Source organism: Ambystoma mexicanum, chromosome 8, assembly GCF_040938575.1.
Source record: "Ambystoma mexicanum isolate Mex_15411 chromosome 8, UKY_AmexF1_1, whole genome shotgun sequence".
Taxonomy (NCBI): domain Eukaryota; kingdom Metazoa; phylum Chordata; class Amphibia; order Caudata; family Ambystomatidae; genus Ambystoma; species Ambystoma mexicanum.
In genome coordinates this window covers 1,239,966,841-1,239,984,957 of record NC_090929.1, presented here as the reverse complement: position 1 = coordinate 1,239,984,957, position 18,117 = coordinate 1,239,966,841, and the positions used below count along the sequence as shown (strand labels likewise).

The window sequence follows — 18,117 nt, the reverse complement described above, 5'->3', positions numbered from 1 at the left end:
TCTGCATCACGTGGGTTTCAACGTCATCATCATTTTTGCACGAGCTGGCAGGCAAGGCGTCGCGAGAGCGATTCCTCCGTTGCAAAGCACATTTCGAATAGTTGATTGTTATTTGGTTTCTGGTAAGCCTTAACATTTTCTCATGTTGATTGTCAATATTGGGTTGGTGGTATTTCTGTGTATTTTGGTGGTTTATAATGTGCATCAGTGGTGAGAATGACTTAAAGTACAGGCGGATTCCGGTTTTTCTCATTATTTCGGTATATTTTTGGGATATGAAACGTGCATCCGTGAGGCAATATTGGGGAGGGGGTATTGTGTATTTTTGGGGGTGAGATTTACTTAAAGTACAGGTGGATTCTTTCCATATTGGGCTTTTCTCATGCATATTTATATCAATTCCACTTTTAACCACTTCCAAGGCACTGGCGATGAGTTACTTCACTATGCGAATAATAGTTTTGACCAGTGTTGCTGAGTAAATATTCTTTAAAATGCACAATTTGCATCCCATTTTATGAAGAAAAAAAAACTCCCCCCTTGGGTACTATTCAAACATGGTCAGAAAAGGAATGAATTGCTGTTTACAACTATGGGCCACTTTATAATTGGTGCCCGAGGCAATTTTATGGCCCAGTCCGACCTGCACTTGTACAAGGGAACAAACCGTACCATCCATCTGTGCACCTAAACTACCAACAGCAGTGTTAGTCTACACTGTGATCCGAGCTCATACAGAGGATTATTCTAAGCAGACTGTTAAAGAATCATTAAAAGGAGCAATTACTCTAGCTTATGTTATGTTAAAGGTACTTGTATAGCGTACCGTCACCAACGGAATTGGTCCCCAGGTGCTCTGGTGGATCTGTAAACAGGAAGGGCGGGTAGGGTTAGTCGGAAAGAGGGGAGAAGGAGAGTGGGAGAAGTGGTGTGCTGTTGGCAGCTTCAGCTCGGTATACACCGAGAGCTGGGCTTTGGTGCTAGTATCGGATCGGGCGAGCCCTCGAGTGCTGTGGGTGAAGTTTATGTGTTGTTGATGCGGTGTGGTAAAATGCGTGCGGATTGCTGGGAGAGATGGTTGTGTGGTTTTGTGTGGGTTTAAGTATGCAGAAGATTGAGGGTTGGGTTAGTGGGGTCTGTATCCTGATTCAGGTACTTATGGTTCAGTTAGAGTTGTATACCTGTGGGTTGGGTTGTTGCTGGTTCCTCGTGGGCCGACTCGCTTTGATGGTGTTGCGCTGATCCAACTGTATCCTATTGCGTATAGTTTGGATTGGTCGGTGCGTCTGAACCTAATCTTCGGTTGTGGGACTAGGTAGGTAATATCTATTCTCAGGTTATCTAGTGAGACCCTGGTCGGTTAAGGCTTTGAATGATTCAGGGTCAGAGTCGTGTTGATGTGTTGTCCTAGTGGATCCGTCTTGGTGAGCCTGTGTATTCAGTCGTTCGTATCCTTCTCTCCTGACTGGTTCATTGGTTTCTGTGGGGTGAACTTCCTTGGGACTATTGTTTAGTTGTAGTTTTTGTGTGGTGGGGCATTGTTTCCTGCTGTGTTGTCGGTGGACAGTGTGTAGTGATGAAACATCCTGTTTCTCACTCACTGGATTGGGGCTCGTGGTGCAGTGCTTCCTTTCCCTCTCTATATTTTGTCCTTGGGGCTGTTGGGGAATGTAATGGGTTATGGTCATGGTCCTCTTGATGATTCGTCCTAGTGTGTATTAGTTTTCTATATTTACTGTCTTTGATCGTATTGCGGCCGTCTCCCGTTTGGTCGTTTGGTATGTCGTGGGATATTTACCTTGGCTTTTCCCCATTGATTGAACGTTGTATATTGCGGACGCTCTACGTTCGTTGATGTTTGTTATGTCAGTGCCCCTGTGACCGGTCTTTTCAGTTATGACGCAAAGAGCCAGGTTTTGAGTACTTTCCTGAATAACAGGTGGTTTCTTGTGTTCCGTATGTACTTTGGGAGGTCGTTCCAGGTTTTCGGGGCTTGGTGAGAGGAGGATCCTCCAAGTTTCTTTTTTTGTAGGGCTTCGGTTCCAGGCGGATGTCCATGCTTGATCTGAGCGTTCTTGTTGGTTGATGTAGGTGCAGTTTGTCTCTTAGGACCTCAGCATCTTTGTTGTGTACTGCTCTGTGCGTAATGCACATTGTTTTGAATTGTATTCATTATTTTATTGGTAGCCAATGCAGTGTCTTCAGTGCTGGTGCAGTGTGTTCTCTTCGGGGTAGTTTCAGAAGTAGTCTGGCTGCTGCGTTTTGAATGCGTTGTAGTTTTTTGTTAGGAGTCGTTCGGGCATGCCTAGGTATAGGTTATTGGCGTAGTCTACTTTGGACATGACGAGGGCGATGATGGTGGTTGTTTTGTTGGTGAACGATAGGAACGGTAAGATTCTCTTTGCCGCTCGCCGGAGGAAGAAGCATTTCTTGAGGAGAGCGTTTACTTTTGGCTCTAGCGTGAGATTGTTGTCCATCCGAACCCCTAGGTTTTTTACAATTAGCGCGGGTGCTGACGTTGTCCTGAGTTCCCTTGGCCAAGGGATGAATTGGTTTTCTCCTCCATTTTTTGTGACAATCATTATTTCAGTTTTGCCTGGGTTGATTTTGAGGGAGTTGGAGTTCATCCAGAAAAATACATTGCAGAGGCAGTTTTCTAGCGTTGAGTTTCTTTCCGGGTTGTCTTGTATTTTGAAGATTATTTGTGTATCGTCTGCGTAGTGGTGAAAGAGCAGATAATCTGTGGGGAAATCATGGTTTAAACCGAGGAATTGTCCTGCAACCTCATTCTTAAACCTGCTGATTTCTGTTCGCCATAAGCAACGTTTTCTTTTACTTGAACCACGCCCGGCACATCTCCTGCAGCTCCCCTCTGAAAGCCGTTGGGTGGCTGCATATTGTGGGATAGTTTCAATGATAATAGGGGTCATTATTTATTCAAGCAATGTTTGACGGCTACATGTATATATTTTATGCAATGTTTGTCGGATACAAGTATCCGACAAACATTGCATAAATAAACTGTGTCGTGGCTGAGGACTAACTTCTTCTGGTGACCCTGGGCACCCTGCACAGGGTCACCAGAGGAAGTTAGTTTGCTTTTCCTGCAGCTGTGACCTGTATCAAGTCCTGCTGTGTACATGTAGGGGGCGGAACCATCAGAGTGCTCATGGCGGCAATGAGCTGCTCCTCCCCCACCCCCATCTCTGTGCCGCCGTGGGCGCTTTCTTTTCTTTCTTTTTTTTCCAAAGTAACCAAGCGCAGAGCATGGGTTTGGGGTTTGCAGCGGCTGACTGGTCAGATCCCGCGATCCGGCTACACATCTAGTGCCGGATCTCGGATCCGACGAGAGCCGGCCCAATGACCAGTGCTGCCGTTATCTGCGCAACACAGCTTTCACTGTTATAACAGTAATGAGCTCACTACGACGGCATGCAGTTCCCGTGGTATGATTTCTGTAACTTTACTGCCTTTACGAGGTGAGGGGTTATGAACATTGCAGGGAGATGTGCCTGACTTTACCGCTCAGTGCTGCCAGACAGTGCATTGAGCTGTACCGGCCAGAGTCTCTACCACAAGATGTCTCTTGACTCCCGCCCCCATATTTCTTTCTTTCTGTATAGGACCGACTTCCTTCATTTCCCTGCGACTTCCTTGATTTACCTGCGTTTTCTGACTGACTAGGTGCCTGCATGTTGTTTTGCTAGTATACAGTGAAAATGCAAACTCCTATGTAGTCTTGCCAGCAAGATAACCATGAGTATTTAGCCCTAAAAAATAGCCATACTGTAGGCAGAGGTCTTCAATCTGTGGGGCGTGTGATTCAGGACAGCGAGAAAAGAGAAAATACGTGCTCAGTCAGTGCAACGTGATGAGGGCGCGGGAAATAAATGCAGCCTGGAAGGTGCTCTTTCCTGAATTTGGATTGCGTGTCCACGCTGCATTGTTGCTTCCTGCTGGTGATGCCAGCGTCTTATTGGCTGGTAAAGGAGGCCACTTCTCGCTCTGACCGCCACACCCAGTTGGACGGAGTGCCGGGAAGCAAGCATTTCAGGCCTTTGTCGGTCCCTCTGCTTCCCTCTCCCTCTTTGTTCCCACGAAGACTAACGCGTGGGGAAAGGGGAGCAGAGGGACTGGATGGCTGCAATGCTGGTTCCCCCTGGACTCCTCCCCCCCCTCTGTGCTCCCACCTTGCTTGGCCATGGGGGAAGAAGAGGCGAGCGGCGACGGAAGCATGCATTGCCAGTGTTGTATGATATCCAGCTCCCCCACAGCAGATTGCTGGGCTCTCCAGCAATCTGCCGTGGGATAGCCAGATATCGTACAACACCGGTCCCCTCTGCCTCGTCACCCCTCTGGTCCATGGGACAGTGCTGGCTGGGTCCGAGATCTGGCATCAGCTGTCTGGCCGGATCTCGGGACCTGGCCTGCCTCAGCCATGACCAGGCTTTATCAAGCCCCCAGCTTTGCAGAGGGAAGCTGGGGGCTCGGTGACCTAATCTAAGCAGGGCTCCTTTCCCCAGCCATCGCTCGCTCATTTCCTGGCTCTGTTTGCTCATCCCGTTTGTTTTTTCTGTCCTGAAAGGGACACCACGGAAATCAATGGGCCATGAACATCACTGTGGCGGGGAGGGGTGTGGTCACTGTTGAAAGCAGGCATTCTACATGCTGGACACATTATTGTTCAAATGTGTGTTTTACACATTCAAAGGAAAGTAATTTCCAAGCTCAGAAACGCTGCATAAACTTGCGTTCACTAGTTTTCTTTGAGATGTTTTTTTTTTCTTTTTTCTGAGCACCACACTAATACAATTTGTGTGCCCCTTGCTTTGTGTTATATCACAGGTTATATTCATAAAGATGTTATGTTTACAAATAAATGCTTCCATTGTGCTGACAGCAGTTATTAGGAAATTAAACTGGGTTCATGGGTGCCAAACGGAGGCAGAAATACCCCAACCCATCCCTTGGCCAAAAGCATTTTATAGCACTTCTTTTTTTATAAGTAATTGCAAAAAGCCCGATCGATTACAAGTTTTGCATTTTTTTTATTGTTTTGGTTAAATTCAACCTTAAACAGTCTCAGCAATGGTCTGTCAATCTGCTGAGCTACCCTGGGAGCCATCTACTAAAGAGCAAGTCTATGCATCCCATGATATACTAAAATCACTGCATTACCAACAGTACATTTGTTGCACCGCTGCCACAGAAGTGATTTAAAGTGGAATTAATGTATATCATCCTGCTGTGGGTGCCAGGCCTTCGCCTGCATGTGGCACCATATGTTGCAGAGAAGCCAGGGGCCCTCGTGTCTGGCATGGCAGCCGCGGCAGTCTGCTGCTATGTCAGCGCTGTCACCTAACTTCAGTATGGCCTACATGGCTATTACTCGATGTTTCCGAAAGTTGGCTCGGTGAGTTAAGAACTCCTGTGTCGTAGTCTATGTAAGATATGTAGATGAATGATTTTAATGTCAGTAGGCTGCACTTCACAACTGTTAAGGGTAACCTATAACAAGCTGATGCTCTTACTCTTGCTTTGCTCGCTCTCTTATTTTGTTTTGTCTCTGTGACTGAGTATGAGTCACGTTTTCAGGTATGTGCTCTTGACTGCTCTCTACCAGCTGGGGTGGACTGGCCTATAGGGAACTTTTGGAGATTTCCCGGTTGGACACTGCACCCTAGGTCCCCTTTGTGTGCGGGGGAGGATGTGTGCCGACTGACAGAATATAGTGCGCACATATTGGTACGGTCAATCTGGTACGTTTATATGTTTTATTGTACTTTTTCATTTGCAGGAACACACATTGGCTTAATCATCCCATCTTGGGCAGCAAAGTCCACAGCAGCAATGGCATGGCACCATAAAAAATCCTGACATCTGTATTAGGACTTTCCGACGGTAAGAATGTCTTTTTTTTAAAAAAAAAACAACTGTATTCCTTATGTCCAGTTTGGGGCGGTACTGAAAGTTCACGTCTCATGTGGGAGTTGCATTTGCAGTGCATTGTGTACTCTCTCCTGGTTTCCCAGCGTTACGTCCTGCTTACTAGCTGATGCCTAACACCCAAGAGCTGGTTTTAACCCCTGCTCATTTTTGAAGTCTCAGGTAGACCCATGTATCCTTGACTAACTGTTTTCATTCCAGCAGCATCGCTCCAAGCGTCGGTGTGTCAACCTAACCCCCTGTGTCCCAGAAAGAAAAATCCAGTGAAGCACTTGACCCAGTGATGCAGCAAGTAAGGATTTCTTCTCCCTATGTAATATTGGTTGAGTAGAAGTGCTGAAGGTTTATATCAGCCCTGCGCAATGTGCATCCAGGTGTGGTTTTTGCCATCCTGTGGCCTAGTCCTGGACCACACTTCAACAAAAAATTAGAGCTAGAACTTCACGACCTGAACAGGGAGTCTTCTGAGACTTGTATCAATGTGGTGTTTTTTTAAAATCCAAGCAGCATTTCTGACCCATTACTGCTGAGTTTGTTTTTCCCCCAAGCTGTTCACATGGTTTTGTTTTTCGCCCCCCCGGCCCCAGCCTTTTTACGTGGTTTGTTTTAAATCTTATGTGGTGTTTTGTCAATTTAAATCTTTTAAAGCATTTTTAATTTTTGAAAACTTTAAATGGTTTTTAGAAAATAATGTGACATAAATTAACGTGGGGTGTTTGCAATGTTTTCAGAGTCAGGCTCCTTTTTTAGATGGATCATTGGTACTAAGTGAAGAAAATATCTTTTTCACTGTACCGATTGGGGGGGGGGTCGATTTAGAAAGACCGCTCTTTGAGCGGTCTTTCTAAATGGAACGATCATACTTGTCAAACCCCTGTCACACATGAGTGCCTGCAGGGGCTGACGGGCGTTGTGAGATCCACCAGAGTCGTCACAGGAGGCAGAGGTGTGTTTTGGACTGTGTGTGCGCATGTGGGAAAGATGTGGTTGTTGGGGGATGGAATTTGGGGGTTCGGGGTCCCCCCCCTGATTGACGAGTTAATGAGCGGGTGGGGAAGGAGGGGGGCAGTATGTGAATTCCGCACTTTAAAGTCATTACAAAAACGGCCGGGGAAAAATCAGTCTTTCTTTGTGTTCCGACTTTAAAATGCAGAAATAACACATAGAACTGGATAGTTTCCTAGTGCCCAAAGATGGTAGGAATCTCAAACGAAAAGCGGAAGGAGAGGTGGAAATGGACACGAGAAATGTAAAAACTCGGAAATATGTCTTTTTTGTGTTTTGGGTTCACATGGATCACAGTTGCTGACAAGTTAAGCTGCAATGTGTGGTTTGTGGCGCTACGTTAGCAAGCCTGAAGCCAACACTTAAGGCGCATTTGGAAACAAAACCTTAGCAAAAAAGACCATGTATTTGTTTGTACAGCAGCTACAAGGCATACACAAGCAAAAGACGCTGTTAAAATGTGGCCTCAGTACCTGCAAATGCTTTGTAAGCTTCTTACCACATTATCTGGGGGGGGGGAGCCCTTTACAGATGCTGAGAGTAATTCTGCCAACAATTCTCACTGTCAACCGGGTAATGCTTAGTGACGGTGCAGCAGAGAAATGCAAAAGTATCTTTGACACCACAATTTTCCGCCGCATCACTGACCTGTTTTCTTCTATCAGTACAGAATTTATATTGTGCTTTCAATATTTTGTAAACCAATTCAAGGCAGAGCAACTGCATCTATAGTCATTGGCATTGTTAACTACTTCCTAAATTCCCCACTGCCTAAAGTGGGAGGTGTGTGTTGGTATTTGCTTGGATGGTGCTCCTTCAATGTCTGGTGCTAGAAGTGGGTTAAAAGCAAAAGTGTTGATAGTTGCTCCACATATATTGTGGACACACACTGGGTGATCCCCGGGAAGCTTTGCCTGTGTGCAATATGGGGAATGGACTCTCAAAGGTGCTGACTTTTTTTGTAAAGATTGTGCATTTTATAAAGATGCACCGCACAAGAGCCCATCTGTTTGCCACATTATGTCCAGAAATGGGAGCTGAACATGATGCGTTGTTTCACACGGAGGTCAGGTTGCTCTCCAGGGGGAAAGGTTTTATGTTGTGTTTAGCAACAAAGTGAGATGCTTTCTCCTGGGTTTAGACCAGACGAAAGAAGAGCCTCTGTGTGATTCACACTGGCTTGTACTGTTAGCTTACTATGGTGACCTCTTTGAAAAGCTACATTTTCTAAACCTCTCCCTGCAAGGCACAGAAAACAAACCACATCATTGGCTATGAACGCAAAAATGTCAGCATTTAAGAAGTTGGAGCTTTGGAGGAGGAGGAGGGTTAATGTCTGCATTCCGACACGTTTCAATATTAGCAGATGCTCTTGAGGAGGTGGAGTATGATATTTTCATGTGTTGCTGAACTAATGGGAAACCATCTCAGAACCACTCTCAAAAGTACTTTCCAGAGGACAATTGTAGCATCAATGACTGAGTGGTTCAGCCTTTCCTATCGGACGTAGAGGCCCGCCCACCCCCCAATACACCTCCAGGAGGAACTAATGGGACTTCAAAGTGACCGCCTACTGGAGTCATTTCAAAAAATTGTCCTTGGGTGGATTTTGGCAAAATTCAGTTTCCTCCATTTATCCAAATGCAGTCAATGTACTGTTACCTTTCAGCACCTCGTACCTTTGCAAGATTGGATTTTCAACTTTTGCCGCCCATAAGACTAAATATTGGTCAAAGCTGGAAGAAAGCCAACCAGAGGTTATTGCAAAAATTGAACCCAATAGTGATGGCTGGCTGGAGAAAGGCAGACGCCCACACTTCATACTAGCTCTCCAGTATGCCACTGTCCAACTTGCAAATGACTGCATTGATAGTATCAAGTTTTTGTGCTTAAGTATGTCCTACATTACTCTTTGAAATAAATATCCAACGCTACTTTTAGTCAGGTCCCCTGTAGCAAAAAAGTTGGAATGCTGCGTTCACAAATATGTGCCCTCTAATTAATTTGAGTTATTGCAAGCAGTGATTTTGAAAGAATGTTGTTTGGCACCCACACCTCCATTTGGCACCATTCTACACCAGATAAACGTTTTGGAGTCCATGTGGATAGAGGGGCCTAAGCCAGGTACCCTTTTCTTAGGGAGTGCTTGGGGGTCAAACAAGTTTGAAGACCACTGCCCGTAGAGTTATCAAGAAAATGTATTTTTTTTTTTAAAAAAAAGGCAAAAAACCTAATTGCTATCTTGCTGGCACTGCTATATGTTAACATATATTATGATTGCTGGTTTGGAGGAGCACGTATTCTCCCTGGTCCCTAGGGGACAGTGCACGTGTGGGCTTAAACGGCAGAAGCTTAATGTACTAAACAAACCTTTGCAAAATCCCTTGTTGCTTTAAAGTGGTCCATTATCCATGTGCTTGCTGTGCCCTTGTGTGTGACGTTGCTGTGTGTCCGCTACGTTGCATATACAACTCGTACACATGACCGCACCTTCGGTGGGTAGGAGCTAAATCATTCCGGTGCTTTACTGGGAAGGAAAAAGTTGCACGGACCCAGCGATACTCCAGATTTGACTCTTGTCATCTGTTTAAGAACATTGCATTGTCGCATAGCCCCTGTGAGAATGTGTCTCTTGTATATAGAGGGCACAATGCTTGTAATTTTCAATAGGTTGCCCAGACAGCTGCATGCCAGTGCATACACCTGCTGGCATAGTTTTCCATTGTGTGGGGATTGTTGATGTGTGGCTTGTGCGAAGCGTGTGTAACTTTTGCAGCATCTTTAATGTTGCTTAATTCTGAAGCAGGGTGCTGAGTGGCAAGTTTTGTTTGGCTAGCATGAAGGCTGGCTAAGTTTTGAAGTGTGTGGCACACTGTTTGAGCCGCTGTTTGGTACAGGGTGTGCTGCACACACCGCCAAGTGTAGTCTCAGGCTGGGGATGGTTGAAAAGCCCTGATGAATGAGTTCTTTGATTCCTGCGTTCCTCCTTCTGGTGGCACATGCTGCTTTGGGCTTAAATTTGCTGTTGTGATTCTGCGCACAGAGAATGGTTGCAGATATTGGCCATACAAGCTCTCAAGTATAAGGGAGAGAAAAAGACTCCTCTAACCAACAGTGGACAGATGCCCCCCATCTATTTATTTCTCTTAGCAAAAGGGCACATAGATGGCTTGTTCACCCCCGTGTTCCATTGCCATTGCCTTTTCGGTTCACAGTAGGGATAGTTGTGCCAGCCTTTATGCGCAGGGGACCGTGTTCTAATTCCCCTCATGACTCATGCTCTACTCATCTAAGTTTAGTTTGTTCAACACTTTGGGGAAATCGCTACATGATTTAATATATACAAATCAGGGACTCTGGATTGCTGCATGTTCTAGTTATACTTGTGTCACATTCTCTATATAGGTCGATGAGGTTCCCGGAGGGATTGTATTTCCCCTTCAATGCGGTTTGCTTGACCTCAGCAGTTAATTGAAGATAGTTTGCCTGTAAACTTAATTGAATACTTGCTAGGGCTAGGGATAGTGATCCCTGTCATTAATTTTGAAAATATCTTTTTTGATCATTATTTATGATGATCTGGGGTGAATGCTTTTTATGGTTTTTCTTTTTATCTAATGATGGGACCAGTTCATTTGCGTTAGATGATGTTGAGCTATTTTCTTGCTTGTCTGGATTTTTCAGCAGCCTTGTGTATCAGGACTGGCGCGGTAGCAGGAATTTTCTGACCTGGGCGTGAAAGGAGTGCTGTGAATTGCTTTGCTATTTGAAAGTGGGAGGTCATTTTATTACTTAACCCCTTAAGTGCCAAGGGTGAGGTATCTTGTCCCTGGGATTACCTCCCTATTGCCAAGGATGAGGTACCTCGTCCTTGGCACCTAAGGGGTTAATGAAACAGAAAACGTTAGAAGGCATTGAATGGTGAAATACCAAAATCACCAAAAAAAGGCCTTGGCACTGGGGGGCGGACCCATGGCAGTTAAAAGGTTAAGGAAGTGGTTTTCACGTCTTTTATGCAGAGCCGTCCCCCCCCCCTTGAGTAAAATAATTTCTGCCCCTCCCCCCCGCCACAAAATCTTAGATTTTCTATTAAAAAATCACCATAATCCTTCAAGCCCCCCACCAACTGGCATTCTTTGGGCCCCCCAGTTTGAAGGCCTCTGCCATACGACGCCCTAGCTGTTCAGCATACAGACGCCCCCTTTTTGTGGGTGGGGCAGCTCCTTCCCAGTTCCACACAATGACTGTTATACGGATCAGGCTGATTGCTTTCAAACCGTTGCCAAGTAGGGGATAAATGCTCCTACTGGCTGCCCGCTCTGGCTTTAATACGGTTGCTGCTCCAATGCCCCCACAATGTTCCACACAAATAGTCCATGCCTTCCTCAGATAGGTGCACCCGATCCTCTACGTAATAGGTTATCTACATGTATCCAGCCATGGTGCATGTGTGAGAAACCATGCCTCTGCAAAGTTTACCCATGGCTTGGTTTTCTTTTTTGCAGGATTTTTCCACTGCTATGAGTGCTGTACTAGTTCAGCTGTAGTGCATTATTGATTGCACATGAGCGATGCTTTGGGGGGGGGACTTGTGACCCTTCTAGAGAATAGTGCCTGGCTCATATGAGCAAAGGCCTTCCGCTAAGGTGTAATATTTACTTTTTGTTCCCCCAGTAAAGATCACTTTGGTCATGAGTTCTGTCACTGCATACCCTATTTCCTGTACATGTTGCTGTCTACAAGGTGGGGCTCTGTATGGTTGATATTTACATTTAAGAAACTGAAACATGTGTTTGTCTTTTAAAGGACACACACAAAATGACTGCAGCATTTTAGGTGCAAGAGCTCAGCAGTTAAGACCGTATTGCCTCTCCAGAACACACACCTCTAAATTTGCAAACAGATGCAACTAGTTAAAGCGACAATGGGTGGAAGTCTTGGAGGAAGTTAACCAAGCACCAAGAGACGCTTCGCTCAGAAATCGGGACACATCAGGCAGGAACATCCATTGCAAGCCCACTATAAATTAATGGTTTTGGGTACAGACCTGGTTCACAAATACTTGCCACATACTAAATTTACATATTTTATTTCTTCTTTTAGACAATAACTCAAATCATCATGGCACTCTTTGATTCAGACACCTCTCTGTGCATTTGAAAGGATGGGGAATTTGAGCCTTTGCAATTCCCGGTGAAGTTAATTGGAAATTGCTGATAGAAGGTATCGATGAAAGGAGAAGAGAAATATGTGAAGAAAAGGATTTCAAGGAGTCATGCTTTTCTAGTTAGGTAAGCAATGTGTTTTCTGTTTGTTTTTTTTGTTAACCTTTTTGATGTTTGGGGGAGGAGGGTACATCTGACGTCCCTATGTGGAGTTGTTCCCCTTTTTCACTCATACAGATGAATGCTACACAATGCCCACCTCATTTACAGCATCTCTTTCCTCTAGAGTAACTATAGATGGTCTACTGATTTCTTGTATGTTATTGGCGAAGCGCTATGAGTTGGACGCCCTAGGGGACTGTAGTCCAGGTCAGAGTATGTGTGCAGCTAGGACAGAGAATGGATTGCTATTGGCGAATCACACTATACCTCCTTAATGTTAGGTATACAGTCTATTAGAATGAAAGTAAAGCAATATCATCAGGGAATTCATCTGTAGGTGAATTTATTCCCATAAAGTCAGCAGACACATGTTTCGACCTTAGCCGTCTTCAAGGCCTTGAAATTGGACACTTGGTATGGTGACCAGGTTTGGAAGTTGATTGTGAAAATATCTTGAAACAATATTCTGATAGTACTTGATGATTAAAGGGTTGAGTCCCGAGAGACCTGTCAATGGCTGGTGCGTTGTGCTAAAAGTCTTCAGTGGTGCTTGGACATCCTGGATTGGTTCCCCAAATCGAAATTCCTAAACTATCTTTTTATTTATTTATTTATTTATTTATTTACACCTTGGATGCAATCCTGAAAATGTAGTCCACTGGTTGGGGAACTAATCTAGGATGTCCAAGGTAGAGCGTGATTCGCAAATAACAATCAATTTTCTGTCCTTTTCATTCAAGGTCTTTATGAGTAGACCTTGTGGAATTATAAATTATAGTGGTCACGGCGCACTCTCAACAGTATGTACCCATACACATTGTTATGTGTGCAGCTACACTGAGTTGTGGGTAGCTGAATGGGAGAGAGGGAAAGCGCCAAAGAGAGCAAGAATAAGCAAAACTCCAAGGGGGCGGATAGGGTCACATTTAAGGGGAGTCACCCCAGTGTACAGCTCAGGCAAAATGTTGTATTGGTAGTCACATTATGAAGTTTCATCTTGCCTTTTCTTACCCGCAGCCAGGAAACAATATTAAGACACAGGAAACATTTGATGAAATAACGAAAAGCTCTAATTGAGGCATTAAAAAGAAAGGTAGAGGAGAAAAAGCAGCTACTGGTGGAAAAATCTGGAAAAAGAAGATGCAGTGAAAAAAACAAGAGAATTATATTGTAAAAGCTGATGGGTGAAAAATGACTATTCCAAAATGTATTAATGGCTGTTCACAAAAGCTGGAAAACCTTTTTGGGAGGGATGGCTAGTGTTCTTCATTCCTTCCTCGGAACCTGCACATTACTTCACCTGGACAATTGATAGACCAGTATTAAATCAGCAGATGTATGTGTAATGTTGCAGTTCCCAGAGATGTAGCTGTGCAATAACTGCAAAATATTGGACATAAAGTAACCCGTCAATTGTCTGCTACAAATGTTTTGTCAGACAGATCTAATTTGACAAGGTCGACTCTATCACCACGTCTTCTTAACAGTGTGTTCTTGTTACAGTATGATGGTCATGCCGGTTTGGACCACGAAGTGACACCTACACGTTACCACACACCTGTACAATCTTTCAGATTACGGTTTTTAAAAAAAACAATGGATTTGGAACATCCCCACAACCGAGTTTGGTTGCTACGTCAGCCACTGCTACTAATCTACAATGTAATTGTACCTCACATGCTGCTCTGTGAAACTGAAGATGCAAGGGATCTTGTGTGTAGAACTATTATAGTTGATCTGGTGAATTTGTAGGTTGGTGCCAACTTGTAAATGGTACATGTTTTTGTGCTATTGGATTTCTGTTGGGGGTCAGTTTTCTTGGGTGTAGTGAATGGTCGAACAAATTGCTAGCTGCTCATAGTGATATTGGGTGAAGTCATCGACAGTCTTGTCATGCAGGTAGACCTTCTGTTTATGTCACTGAAAGGGTTTATTTTAGTGCAGTGATTTGTAATTGTGGGAGTTTATTGGGTGTGATGCCATGTTAGCTAGAGGTGAGATATGAAATGAGGGAGTTCGAGGTTGGTTCGTGACGGGTGGATTTGTATACTAAATCAGCAAACCTTGGTTAATGGCATTTGCGTGCTCTAGCAAAGATGGCAAGTAACGGCTGCAAATTCCATGTCATTACACTATCCATAAGTCTAACCCTATAGTAATACCACCCATCTTACACACAAGGAATCAAAAACCTTTTCCTAAATCGTTTGAAAGCAACATCCTCCTGAAGTTGTCACAGGGTCATCCTGGAGTAATCCCCCCACCTATCCTGAAGTTGTCTTGGGGTCATCCTGGAGTAATCCGCACCATCCTGAAGTTGTCATGGGGGTCATCCTGGAGTAATACAAGATCATCACTGGAAGTAGTCAGAACTCCTCTTGGCGTAGGTTCTGTGACTACTGTAGAGTCATCTCATTTGAATATTTTAGCCTATACACATACTTAAGGATGGTTTCGGATGATCACCCTGAACTAGCCATGGATGACTCTAGGATGGAGTCACCTGATGACTCAAGAATGATTCCAGGAAGATCTTCCTTTTTGACTGGGGTTAACATGACTAGCTGCTAACACCACTTTCTGACAGTTGCTAATTTATGCCTACACAAAAGCCACTGTTGGCTTTTCAATGCTTGTTTTCTTTCCATTGAGGTACTTATAGTGCTGGATTTAAAAAGGGGGAAACCAGTACTTCAGATCCCAAAATGCAAACAAAAACAAAAAAAGACGACTAGGGTAGCATTTCCTGAATAGATTGGCTCGTGCTGACATAATCAGCAAGGACAGCTTGCATGTTCAGCAATCAATGCCTTTAAACGTCGGTCAAGTTGAACCACCTACTAGAGCCAGGCCTGTCTCGCTCACCTCTAATGCCAATACCTGGCAAACGATGTTACTTCCTGGGCATATGAGAGCAGCAGCCAGAGAATGAATACATGGTCATATGATGCAAATGCTTCATCAGCAAAAGCTATCAGCTTTACAAATGCATGTTTGACAAGCAATTGGAGTGGATGCACCAGTGTGTGTTGTACATTTTATAAAAGTAACTTTGTCAAGAAATGCCAGTTACAATAAGACAAACAAAAAAACGTTATCAGAACTATTGATGAAATGTGTTTGGGAAACTTTAGAAACAAGCAGTAGCCACCACAAGATGGAGCTCTGTGTTTACACCGGTCGCTGTGGGTGGCACCCTGATGATTGCAGAACAGCAAGACGCCCCCCCACAAGCGTCTTATTTGTGTGCATTGCTGAGGCAAAGGCTCTTTTACTCACCGATTTTGGAAGCAGCGCTTGGGAGAGATGCATTTCGGCAGCTACTGCAGAGGCTTAAGCGCCCCCGTGCTTTCGTTCTATCCCTCGGCCTGATGCTTTAGAAAAGCTGGGTCCCTGGCGGAGGATTAATGTTGGTGCACAGTCCGTCCTGAAACTCTGCTTGCCTTACCACCGTATTGTGTTCCGCTTGTGGAAGGGGCAGGGAGTAATAGCAACAGAACGATACGAGGGTTTCAGGATTGCGTCGAACCTGTTGGCCGTCGGTAGTAAAGAGTTTGTCAAGTGACGTTAGTGGTAAATAAATGCATTGATGTGCTTTGTCTTGCATTATGGGGTAATAGGTAAGGGGGGAGGGGTTAGTGGCTGAGCGCACTGCCTGTCGCGGGGAAGGCCGGTATTGTTATCGGTCGGGCTGGTGCTCAGAACAGTTTTTTAAACATAAGTTGTTCATCATAAGGCATTATTACAGGTGGAAAAGGAAGAGAATATTGTCACCTCGCTGTTCGTTTATTTTAAAGGCAGGCAATGTGGCAGCCAGATCCATGGTTGATGAAGATGGCTCAGTGGGTTGTGTGTGCACGCCTAATACATGTTTTAGCACTGAGGGCGATGTTGGCTGATGGTTGCATGCAGTAAATGGGGGGACGGTGCGGTGTTCATTACAGCATCGATGTAGAAACACAGGTGGTGTTACAAGCTTGTTTGGAATTTTTAAATGTGGATGGGACAGTTAATGCACAGGGCAGTGGTTGTTAGCCACTGTGCATGCGGGTTGGGGGTTAGGTGGGGGGCGGGGTCTATTCTAAGCGGTGCATGTGCTAGTGGGCCGTCAGGGATTTTATTGTGGTGAGAGCTTGGTTTCGGGGAGGGAAGGTGAAGAAGTTTACAGCGTCCGTGTAGTAGGAGTATCACCGTTCCAGAATGTGGGCTTGTGGTTCCAGGCGGAAAGGTGGTCGTGTTGCATTTAGAACCGAAGAGAAGGTACAGGATTAACTCTTTTACACTGGGTACAGTATGGTAGCGGTTTATAGTGCGCCGGGCTGTTCATGAGGCAGGGGTGGGCAGGTAATGAGTGCCATCGGAGTGTCTTGTTGTGCGACAAGGGAAGCGTTGGGCCATGCATTACCAGGGTACATAAGTATGCTGGTTTTAATCCAACGGTTCTGGGTAACGCTGCCGGGCAGCCCCAAGCAAGGCGGGGTAACTGCTGCCCCATGGCTGCAGGCCCCAGAGAGGGGCAGCACCATCCCCCAGGGGCACAGCTCCGCTCTCTCCTCCACCAGCAAGGAGACACGCAGTCTCCACCCTGCTAAGTGCAGGAAGGATGAGGTGTGAAAGAACACCTCACTCTTCCACAATAACTAATGGGTGCTAAGCAAGGTCGGCCAGGCAGGGGAACAACAAAGAGGAGCCCCCCCGTCCCCCAGGGACGCATACAGTCGGCAGCAAGCCGGCCTGGGGGCTGGCTTCACAGCCCCCACAAATACACCCAAAGACTCAGGGGCAGCCCTGGGTCCTATATAAGGAGCTGCTCAGCTCAGAAAGATACAAGCTTGTTTGTGGATCCTGCACGGGGACCCAAACAGCCAGAGAGTTCGCTGTGTACTCAGCGTCTCTCTCCTTTTCTTTTCCGTAAACCCTCCCACCCTAGAAAAAGGGAGAAGAACAACGGAAGGAAAATCAGGACACCGTACGGTGACCACAACAAGTTGTGGGACAAAGAAGGCGGCACGGGCCTGAGGAAGTAACCTCAGGACCCGGTGCCCAAAAGTAATATATGATTACTGATATGCAAATATTGTTTATGTTCCATAACCATATCTGTAACAATAAAAACCTACAGCCTTTTTATTGCCAACACTTGACCAAATGTTGTGGTGTAATAATTTATGGTGAGGCAGGGGTCTACCAGACATACACCCACATCCCAACACAACAAATGTAAGGATGACTGCATATGGGTCCAGCAGTTATCATTCAATGGTTCTAAAAGTCCAGGGTTACGGATGTGGTTTGCATGCTCGCCAAACGGGTATTTCATCATGTTGAAAACAAAGTGGGTGTCTTCTTAGTTATAGATGAACAAATACAAGTAATCTGGAAACGATGTAAAATACCGTCTACAACCCCTAATGGGCAACAATGGTTTCTGATTATTTAACTCAACCAGCTTAATTTGATGATAAATCGAGACTACAACTCCCAGAATGCTAAATAACTAGCACAGTTTAAAGCATGTGAAATAGTGGCTTACGAAAGCCGACAATGTTTTACCAAATAGGTGGCCATGCGGTTTCAAGCACAAGGGGCATTTAATATGGGCGCATTTTGCAAAAAGGATTGCATGCAGTTGGGTGCCGAGCATTTTGAATGCGCCTGGTTTTGTACTACTGTTTTGCTACTCTGAACGCTCACATCCCAGAATGATAAGGTTAACAGGGATTATTGTTACACAGATTTTACAGGTCGATGCTGACCCGCCTCCTTACAATAACTTAATGTCGTCTGCCTAAGTTTATGGGCGTGATTTTGTTTAAAAGAAAAAAACATTCATTCATTG

General features: G+C 45.1%; 1 long non-coding RNA gene across 2 annotated transcripts; it reads left to right on the top strand.

Annotated features, from left to right (window-relative positions):
• Window positions 1-19: 19 nt before the first annotated feature.
• Window positions 20-17,427, top strand: LOC138472930 (uncharacterized). 2 transcript variants are annotated; one of them, XR_011268694.1, is made up of 5 exons: window positions 20-122; window positions 5,798-5,901; window positions 6,148-6,238; window positions 12,055-12,242; window positions 13,296-17,427. It is a non-coding gene; the product is annotated as an uncharacterized lncRNA (long non-coding RNA). The 2 variants fall into 2 exon arrangements; XR_011268693.1 differs by having other exon boundaries at window positions 21-122; window positions 6,151-6,238.
• The last annotated feature ends 690 nt before the right edge of the window (window positions 17,428-18,117 follow it).